The following is an 11794-nucleotide window of genomic DNA, read 5'->3' on the forward strand; positions in this document are numbered from 1 at the left end:
TTTCCCGGCAATTCCCTGTTCCAAGCCGATAGAACACAGATTTTGGCTTCCTCTCGGTGAGTGCCGGTGAGCCCCGGTTGTATTAAACATTTGAAGACAACCGTGGTGATCTCTCAGTTTGTTCCGGTTCACCATGGTTTGTCCCTTTACTTCACGGAATTTCAACGACCCAACGAGAATACAATAGAATCGTTCTAGCGTCAATATTACATTATATAGCAGCTCAAATCCTCGATATTTAGGTTCATAAAAGAAAACAATTAAAACAAAGATACTTTTTGTTAAATGGCAATTACAGTAAAAATAACTATGAGAGCGTTTTAAATTAAAATACTACTACTTTTAATCATGATTTTAACATGAATTTATATCTTGCGACATTTAACGGTAGTGTTGCGACATTTAACGGTAGCGGAAATTCGTGCGACATTTAACGTTAACATTGCGACATTTAACGGCAAATGATTTTGCGACATTTAGCGGCACTTGCGACATTTAGCGGTATTGGTGCGACATTTAGCGGTAAGTGCGACATTTAGCGGCGTTGCGACATATAACGGCGCCACAAAGTGGTTTGAAGCCAACGCCCTTAACCAGTCGGTATCGGACGCCCTTTAATTCATTTATTGGGTGCTTTTTTTTTTATAAAACTCGTAAATCTCGTAAGATATCCCAGCATAGTACATGTAGTAAAAGTTAAATAATGATATGATTGCGTATCAAAACAATGCATTTTGTTTGAGGACAACAAACACATTTGTTTAAAGTATTTTTGTGTCTATGCATGAATTGTTTGCTTTTTATATAAGAACAAACATGAGGGTTAGGATTTATCCGTAGAAAAGAAGTAGACATAAAAAGATGGATATTTGTTTTTGTTTGTTCCTTTGTTTATTATTCTATCAAATGATTGCAAAGTTTTTTTTCCAGTAATTCATCGGTGTTCCTTATGTAATTATTTTTTTATAAGTTTAACGATCTGATATACATAAGTGTTAGCACTACATTTCCACTCCAGTGCCTGGTTACTTTGGGAATTTCGACGGCCTATTGAATGTTCGTACTATATATCCCCCTTTACTTTTAAGGTCAAGGACAAATCATATCCGGTACAGGAACTCCATGTCTATTTCTTTAAGCACCAATGCAGTCCAAGTAAATTTGCACAAACTATAATACATTAGCCCTTGAATTTTTCTACCGCTCAATCACTATAAAATATTCCAACAGGTGTGTATTCTTGTGCATGGTACTTCCTGAAACCTTCCACCCAGAAATAAAAAATCCTGCAAAAATACATCAAAAACAACCTTTAAAGTACTCAGAAATGAAACTTCATGTACACAACTACAAAGATTACAACTATAACCAGTGTTGATTAGGATGACTTGAAATGTGCCATTTCAAAATTTAATTTAAAAGCCTACAACGGGCTCGGTCTAATTCAATACCGGGATGACACCGTAAATGGTTATGCTATAGGCTGAAATACTAGTATGCGTAACTTCTTTAATAATATGTTCAAGTGTTTCCTACTTGTATTTAGCTTTGCTCATAGATGCATTACATGTTGCAATTTATTCTAAAAATGATATATGCATATCTTAATATTGACAACGACTTTATTCGTCAGATCGTTTTTTCACTGCTCTTATAATATATTCCCCTGTTAGAATAAAGTTCGAAAACACTCAAACTGAGCCTATTTCATTTCATTTCATTTTATGTATTTTGCGTCGTATTTGTCGACTTTTTTGAGTTCCGCACTTTAATTTTGTTTGACATTGAATGTCTGTTAAACAATTGCAATATTCAAGCGTTCGTTCCGTGGCAGCGTGTCATTTTAAAATTGGCAGGATAATAAATAGATAAACGTTTTCGGATTAGATCATATCGTAGCATGTAATTACCATGAGCTAGAATAACTGACAACTTCTTCGTGATATAATTGCAAAATAATTAAACACCTAGTTTGTTACCTAGAACATGTCGAGAAATTATGAATTTCTTGTCAACTTCCGTTGCGAATTGCAGCCAATACGCCAATGTCTCCGTGACTTTTTCTACATTTTTGGCGTATAATTTCACAATGTTATATTGAAAAAAAAAAGACGGAGGTTTTTGCAGGTGCGATTCGATCGAATTTCATCGCACCTGTTATCTGAAAACTAACAAATTTATTTCCAATATAGATCATTTTTGGATTAGAGGATTTGCCTTTAAATATCAAGTAAAGTGACAGAGGCTTAAAATGTTGTAAGTTTGATGGATTTGTGATTTTATTAGGCCACATGATGGTAGGGGAAAGTTAAATGTAATTTATGGTCACTTGGGGGCCAATAATATATCAATTAGAAATCTCGTCCTTAACAATTAGAAATTTCGTCCTTATTTCGATGTACTTAACGTTTTCCTACAGGACAAAACGCGTCTATACTGATCATGTCTAGTTCGAATATCTCTGACTAACTTTTTTTTACTTTTTCGAATATTACTGACTTATTTGAACGTTTTTTACTTATTCGAATAGTCCTGGCTTATTTGAATATAAATGAACATGTATGCTGTAAAATAAGGATATTACGTACATTAAAAGTGTATGCAAGAAAATGTATGTTTATAAACATATCAGAATTTATTACTTATTTGACATTTTTTTTTTGTAAAACCGACTGTATCAATCATTTCTTGTTATCTCCCTTTATTTACAGAAATTGTTAAATTCGACAATATTTCAACTCGTGCACAAACTCTTGACACGACACCTATTTGTAAAATACATGGCAAAAATAATTGACGTTTACACAAGAAATAAGCATAAATGATGGTAATATATACTTGTAAGTTTGTCAACAAATTGCTATTGAAATTTTACCTAAAATATTGGTATTTCTTCATTTGAGCATATAAGAGCATATAATGTTTGACTGGTTATGGACATATGTCGTATATATTTCCAAAAATGAATTTAAAGAACTTTCTAATAATATAAGAATTTCAAAAATCGATCAAGAAATATAAAAAAAGTTATTAGAATCTACAAATTCTGCTGCTATATAATTGGCTCCTTTTGCACAATAAAAATGATAATTCTGAAGAAAAAAAACGGAGTGAGCTTATGATCTGAAATTACACAAGTTGTCGGTCATGACCTTTAGAATATTGAAAACAATACACCCTTCCCCTCCAAAAACTAAAAAGTGAAGTCCCCTTTCAAATTTAAGCTCTTATCTTCATGTATTATTACGCAAGAAAAAAAGACAAATGATATTCGTTTTCATAGAAAATTCCAGCTTCTTTATATCTCCTTTGTACAAGACGTATCATTCACTGTCGATGTGTCAGATATTTACAAGAGAGCAACGCTGATTGGTTAAAGTGAAGTAACAGAATATCTTGTATCGGAAAGAAGCTCTGTCAATGTTACATTGAAATCTGAAGAGCACTTGTTGGAATGACTTATAGAAATAAGGATTCGTGCCTTATTTGGCTGAAATACACGCTTTTCGTTATTGTTATTGAACGTTTATCAGTCGTTATTTAGTAGAAAATATTTATTGTAGGGTTTACGTACGTCTTTCGCTTTATTTTAATTAATATACTAGACTAGCCATATCATATGGCATATGATTACCAAAATTTTATACAAATTTTTTTAATTGTTTTGGTGGTAGATTGAATCCATTTTGATGATAAAAATTATTATCACTAGTTAATAGCAGTAATTTTGATAAGTATCTTTTTCATTATAAAAAAGAACGGATTTAGAAAATTATTTTCTTCATTTGGAAGTAATAACCGATCAAAATTGGTGAAAATATGAATTAGGAAAAGATTTCCTACTTCTGTTAACTTCACTATTATGGATTGGTCTCACTCCTCATGTTTATCCGCCTAATACATACAATTCTTGCAAAATGCGGTCTATATTATTGACGGAAAGAAATGCGGCGTTGAATGCTTTTCACGGAAATGAATAATCGGTGTGTATAGAAGAAGATTCTGACAGCTTCGGGTCCTTGTGTTTCGTTTCGGATCGACAGATGGGAATTGGGTTGCGTTCATCAGACAGAGTCAACACTAACGACCATCAGGGGATGATTAAATGGGCATCTCTCCCTGATACACTGATACACGGGCTAATTTAATCTACCATTTCAGCTCGATTAGTTGGCAGCCAAGATGATTTTTCGATGAATTAGCCAACATCTTGTATCAATTCTGATCAATTCGCTTCAATATCCTTTCGCGAGAATGATGGATTAAACCCATTACCATGGAAAAAATAGAAGACGGTCTTTTAGATTTGGGAGGTATTAGAAGTAGGAACATTTTGTTTGCGTGGATAATTCGTTGCAAATGCAGAGCGCCTTGTCACGACCATTTTTGTTCAGCAAAAATACATTGATGAATTAAAGCTGCTCCGGAGTCTCACTCATAAAACACGGAAATATTTAATTCAGATATGAAAATGATAACGTTCTCTGATTTTTGTATGGGGGCATGACTTGATATTGTTGTTTTTTTGTTGTTGTCTTTTTTTACTTGATATGTGCGTGCGTGTTGAAACGTGCTAAATTAATTTACATTTGTGACGTAATTTTTAATGAATTTGGGAAAAGAAGTTGATTGACAACAGAAATGATGAGTCTTTATAAGTATTTTATCGAAAACTTTCTCAGTGTTCATTTATACGGTGTATACGGTGTTTAACTGGTTACTTTTTAAGAATGAGATTGAATACTTGTTGTGTCGTTTCTATGTATATTAATATGTATATATAAGCAATAAAATATGATTAAACATAATAATTGTTACGTTGGTTCGCAAACATTGAAAGTTTCCGGGAGAGTCTATGGACAACCTATATGTACATTTGGATTAAATTTCAATCTGTTAAAGTCTGAGTAAGCGGTACGAACCCTTGTTATATTAAAACCAAATTAAACTATCATATTTAAGCCACGCTGTCCATATTAATGCAGATAAATGCAGCCTAATGTAAATATGACATTAACTGCGAGAGCTGATCGAAGCTAGATTGCCGCAAAATTAAGCCGTTTCTTACGATATTGATGGATGATTGAATAATCGATGTGTCTGACATGGGTGTAAGCTGGTTTCACACGTATTTTATGATGAATATAATCTAGTATTGTCAAAATAGCACCATTTACCTCCTAGCATGTCAGGCGGATTATTGAGTTACAAGGTAAACAATTTCATTCAGGGAATTATGTTGAAAACTTTTTTGGACCAGCTTAACAACATTTTTTAATAAAACCGTTTTTTTTAAGATTATTATCGTTGATTTTTTAAGCGTTCATATGTCAGTTTTTGCAATATTTCGGATAACCGGATCATACTTGAAACTTGAAAACTTGATTTAACGCCTATTTCTACATATAGAATACATATTCAATGGCGTTGTACAGCTATATACCTTATATGTGCTACTCCCAGTGCTACCATACACAATACTCCCAGCAGTGCGACGGTCACAGTGATTGGGTCAATCCCCACCAACATGTAACAATCTACACCCCTGCACCCCTGCACCCCTGCACATGATAACACATGGGCTAGACTTTATTATATTATTATACATTTAAACTAATAAAAACACTAGAAATATACAAACATGCACAAAACAATTAGGAACAGACAATTCCTTCAGCGTCACTTAAAAAAGTGCAAAAAAGTCCTTGAAGTAAAATGATTTCAGTTGTCTTTTGAAAATTTCAACAGATTCACATTTTCTCATATTAATAGGTAGTTCATTCCACAATTTTGGTCCTATCGTGCTAAAAGCTCTGTCAGAAAAAGTCCTCTTCTTATTAAAAGGAACAACATAACAACCAACTGAGGATTCAGATGATCTTAAGGTTCGTTTTGACACTTGATGAGACAAAAGCTCTATTAAATATGATGGTGCGTTTCCTACCGAACAGTTATACATGTATGTCAGTATCTTGAAACTGATTCGTGCTTTAATCGGAAGCCAGTGCAGATCGAATAATGCCTGTTTAGAACTATCATACTTGGAACGACCTAAACACCAGTTTGGCACACATATTTTGAATACGTTGAAGTTTGGCTAATTCATTTTGAGATATGCCGTATAGAATGATGTTGCAATAATCTAAATGGGATATTACTAAAGATAAAACAAGTGTTTCAGCGGCTTCCTTTGTCAGATACTTTCGAATGCTCTTGATCTTGAAATAGTTTAACATAGCAGTTCTACACTTTCTTTTAATGTGATCTTTGAAATTTAGAGACTCATCCAAAAAAGCACCAAGATACCGTATACAATGTTGTGATTCAATAACATTACCACATATATTGATTTCTTTGGTGTTACACTTATTCAGCTGTTGACGACTTCCGAAAAGAATAAACTCTGTCTTTGAATTGTTCATTTTTAACTTGTTGCTGTTCATCCACTCATTTATATGCACTGCACAGTCCTGGAGGTCCCGAATTGCGCTTGCTTCTGCGGTAGGTGATGGTTTAAAACGTTTATTCGCAACGTGGTCGTCGGCAAATCCGTGCACGGAAATGGAGGGAGGTACAATGTCAAAGATAGTTCCTGCGTACGTCAAGTAGAGCCAAGGGCCCAAACAGCTTCCCTGGGGACACTACAGTCAAGTTCCCGTTCTGATGACACATTCGAGTTAACACTCACTCGACAGCTACGCGGCCTCAAATATGAATCTATCCATTCCAGCGCAGATCCAAAGACGCCATATTGACTTTCAAGAACATTTAACAGTATGTTATGGTCAACAGTATCAAAAGCAGCACTTAAGTCTAGAGCTATCAGTGCAGTGACCTCTTGATGCTCCATTGCATCAAGAATGTCGTTTACGAGTCTAAGAAGGGCTCATAACTCGGCTTCATGTATTCAAAGCTTTCTTTACTTCCCTGGTCCGTTACATACATTGCAATTTAGTTTCGTGAAAACGTAGCACTTGTTGAAATAAAGATCATCACAATATAATCCCAAAAAGTTGAGAACCGTACAGAGCATGCCAACAAAAAGAAAACTAAAATCCAAAGGAAACTATGCTCCCTGATTTGGACGTGTGCGATAAAAATTGCAACATTTCTCAAGCCCGCCCCCCCCCCTCTCCACAGCACCGGTTAGTTTAAACTTGATTTATTCAATAAATTGTACATAAATGACATTTACAAACATTGCACAACAATGTAATTCAGACTGGATTGGAAAACAAGTAAAACAATACTTATATCAATTCCTCTCCAGTAAAAATAATTTTAAAGATAAAGATACGAAAATGTTGCGGTTAGATGTAACAGCACCGGTTGTAAGCGTCGTTTAGTTGCTACCACTAAAATGAATGAAATCAGTGATCCCGAAAGACCAGGAAAAATAGATAAAAAATAGATAAAAAAATACAAAAATGAGTACGGGACAACATTTTACAGTTGCCACATATGAATTAATACCTGTTTTCCGAAGGAAATTGAAATCATTTTCATGACTGACTGACACACTCTGTTTAATTAATCTCTGAAAAAATATACAGACCAAATAAATATTGATGGCAAGCAATAAAAAAGGCAAAACAAACCTTATTTATCTTAAAAAGAAAGGGACGATGGATGATGATCTTTTTCCAGGATTTTTTAAAATGAAAATTGGAGTTGAAATTAAAAGATATCCTTGAAAAAGATATGTATACAAGTATGGAAAATACATGAAACATGTAAATACGCTCGTATACAGAGGCTATTCTGGCAACCATCACCCATGAATATTTATTTTCATACCACTCGATGAAAATAAATCCTGTATTCATTACAAATACATTTTAAATTTCTATGTATTATATACATATACTAGACTTCATTAGAATTGTTCTTGTTTTAAAAATTACATTTGCGATAAAAGTAAGAATTAGTACAATGTAACTAGATTTACTTAATGTATCCCCGTAGTAAAAACATGGTTGAAAATAAGTCTTGAAATGCGGGAGTGGTGTGGGAAGGGTATTATATTTCACATGAATATATACCGTATTTTTAAAGTGGGTTGCTATTTTTAGTTCGTCATTTCTAGTAAAACAGTGCTGATGTTATATGGGAAAGCATAGTAGAGACCCGAGTGGGGCTCAAAACCCCTAGTCTGGAGCTGAGGGACCGACATGATAATGCTTAAATGACATCTCAACTTCTACGAATGTACTATTTTATAAAACTTAATGGATTTGAAAATGAAATAAATAAATAAGTAAATGAATAAATAAAAAAAAGAGAGGAAAAAGTGATAGCATACTTAAATTGTTGAACTTTTAAAATATTCTGAAATTTAAAACAAGAATTAACTCTCCTATGCCAAAAGTATGTCACAGTAATGCAACGGACGACAAAAATAAATGCGCAAATGAAAAATGCTGATTCTGCAATCGTCTTCGAAACGTTTTCTTAAATAGTTCGTAATTGATATCATGGTAAAGTGATTAAAAGCACGCGTCTGTGGATGAAAACAAATGCTCGGCAACGGGACATTCGCTCACGGTCCGCATTGACGAATTTACAAATATTTGCTCGCTAACCAATTTTAATTAATTGAAGTAATTTTGCTTTGAGCTCAACAATGGCAAGGGAATTGTCCCGTCTTTTACCATCAAGACCTTCGACGCTATTCATCGTTTGATTAATAGAGAAATCAAATTCTTAGGATCACATATAGTTCCGCTAATTTCAGTTATTGCCGAGTTAATGTGCCTTTATTTGCTTGTATGCCTCACACAGAAACATTGCATTATATTCACTTAACTGATTAACTATTGCTCACATTTTCACCCGGCAAGTAACAATTTGCCAAAAAAAAAATCCATTTTGTATGAAAATGTCTTTCAAGACATGATTTTTGTATTTTCATATTTTCTGTCTTGCGGCTGAAGAAAATGCATGCCTAATATTTTTGACTTTATTAAAAACGTTGTGTTTTTTATGTGTATGTCTTTAACTTTTGCATTAGCCTAACAGTTGTTTATTTTTTATAGGAGCTCCACTGCGGTTAAAAAAGATTAAAAACATAAAATTTTAATTTTGTACATAGCTCAAGTAAAGCACTTAAAATGGAAATATCTGCAAGGATAAAAAAGAAATATACTAAGAATAAAATTGAAAAACTATAGTTATTGCAATTCTTAGCCCAACTTGGGTCATTTTGCTCAATAAAAACGATAATTCTGGTAATACGGGGTGATTAAATGATGTTAAAATTTGCACAAGTTATTTTTTTCAGACCTGCATTTAATTGGAAAAATATTTATAGTCTGGTCATGCCAAAAAAACAAAAAACAAAAACAACAAAAAAACAAGAACTTTTAATGCGAATTAAAATAAGAACGAAAAGTTTTTTATTTATTGCAATTTCAAGGAATTTAACGAATCTATATTTGTTTGATTATATTGCCTGCCTTTATAAATATTCGGAAAGATCATCGACATATATTTAAATATAAAACAATAACAACAACAACAACAACAACAGCAACAACAAACAACAACAGCAGCAGTAGGAGAAGCAGCATAACAGTGTTGTTTTCTCGTCTCTAAAATATGCAGCAAATCTCATCAAAGTTAAAACATATTTGAATAAGCTCAATTAATAATTAAAAAGGTTTAAATACTCCTTATTTCGTTACAAAAATACCTGGACATAACATGTTTTTTATACATAAACATTTAACCTTCAAAATTTCTTGAATTTTATTTCTGGGACTATCTATTTACATTTCGGGGAACGCATCAAAGCAAGTTTGTCACCCAACAGTATATATGAGACAAAACCAACATAATGGGTTTGCGACCAGCATGGATCCAGACCAGCCTGCGCATCCGCGCAGTCTGATCAGGATCAATGCTGTTCGCTAACAGTTTCTCTACTTGTCAGACTGCGCGGATGCGCAGGCTGGTCTGGATCCATGCTGGTCGCAAACCCATAACGTTGGTTTTGTCATGACGCGGCTTTTATCCTAGTCCGTCTGGCTCTATACTGGTGACAAATGATTATCACTCTAATTCTAGCAATTTAAATGTTACATTATTTTTTTCTAGACATTATTGAATTCATAAGTTGAAACTTATAAGCTCAGTTTTCATCGACCAAATTGATAAGAATTGACAAGCAGTCTTATCTGAAAAATTAAATTAAAATGTACTGTACAATGTATTAGAAATTTATCTAACTAACTCAAAAGATAAAAAGTGTAATGAAAAAAAAAGAATGAAAAAAGAAAAAGAAAAGAAAAACGGTTAACAAAAACTTATCTCTTAATACATATCTTTTCACAAATGTCTTTTTTATGTAATCATTTTTTTTAGACTTAAGAAATAATTATTTTTCTTCTTTTTTTCATTTGCCATTTTTTTTCTTTATCAAAAAAAAATCTGATCATTCAATATCGATAAATACTTCTGTTTGCAAACATCTTTTCAATGGATTGTTGATGTTTTTATTGTATAAATTACACTGTATTGCGTCGTTTCGTATGAATTGTCATACATTAGAATGTATTATAAATCTTTCAGGAGCAGCCACTCTTTCAGATAGATTATCTATTAATAAATACTCTTAAGAAATCCCCCGGAAACGACACGGCCTGACAAATATGTTTAATAATTGCGAGAAGGCAGCGATATAAATGAAGTAAAGATTTCGCCTAATGAACGCGGGCCAAATCAATCAGAGTCGCAAATGTGTTTGAAACTCATTTAAAATGTGTTTATTTTCAAAGCCTTATCGCTGTGTGGATAGAACTTTAGTTTCTTATCATTAAATGAACTATAACCATGTTAAGATTTTAATTTTAGCAATCAGACTATCCTGGTGACGTAGTGACGTTTCGTGGCGTGGGTATCTAGGCATGGCATATGTTACGGAGGTCTTTAATTAATGTCATATTTATCGTAAATTCATCTGTTGACTCTAGCATCGTTATCGCTTGTAAAACTAACTAGCCACTGAGCTTATCTGCTAATTTTCTTGATTGCCGATTACAGTTCAAAAACCTCCAATTAATTTCTAATAATGTACGTCCATTGCTATGTGGGGACTTGGTTCTTTCACGCAATTACCAAATTCTTTGGCATTTACAACCATTTGTCAATCTAGCCTTCACTTTCTTTTTTAGACTACTAACATTAACATTCCAATATTCCGTTTTTGTATTCAATGTTTTTTTTCTGTCTAAAGCAGAACAATCTTATTCTTAAAGGCATTTTCCCCCAAAAAAGTAAATTACTTATTATCACATATTTTTATTCTTAAAGGCATTTGTTATTATTTTTCAAAAGTAAATTACTTTGTAGATAACATAATGCATTATATATTTTATTACAGCGCAAGAATATTATACTTTGGAAAAGAAAATAGAACATGAAGCAAATCACTCCGCGTTTCCGGAAAGTTAATATTTTAAGTAAAGTATTACCCGGAAGGCAAATGTTAGGGAGAATAGAGAGGGATAAAAATGCAAATTATTTAAAAAAAATTCAGTCCTAAAGTAAGGAAACGTTACGTATATTTTTCTGGAATTTTAATTGCAAATTAATTAAAACAATATTAATCGTTGTTTTTTTTTAATCAAGATATAAAGCTTGAGTTTTGCTTGTTTATTTTCTGAAAAAGCACAACATACCCGGAAGATTTATTATAATTTCATTTCTCAAATAACTGGATTTGAAAAAAAAGTATCAATCACTTTAGACAAGAGTCATCGTCTGGACCACCTGTATAGGCCTTTACTATAGAAAG

The sequence above is a fragment of the Ruditapes philippinarum genome, unplaced genomic scaffold (assembly GCF_026571515.1).
Source record: "Ruditapes philippinarum isolate M1 unplaced genomic scaffold, ASM2657151v2 ctg1096_1_1_1_1, whole genome shotgun sequence".
Taxonomy (NCBI): Eukaryota; Metazoa; Mollusca; class Bivalvia; order Venerida; family Veneridae; genus Ruditapes; species Ruditapes philippinarum.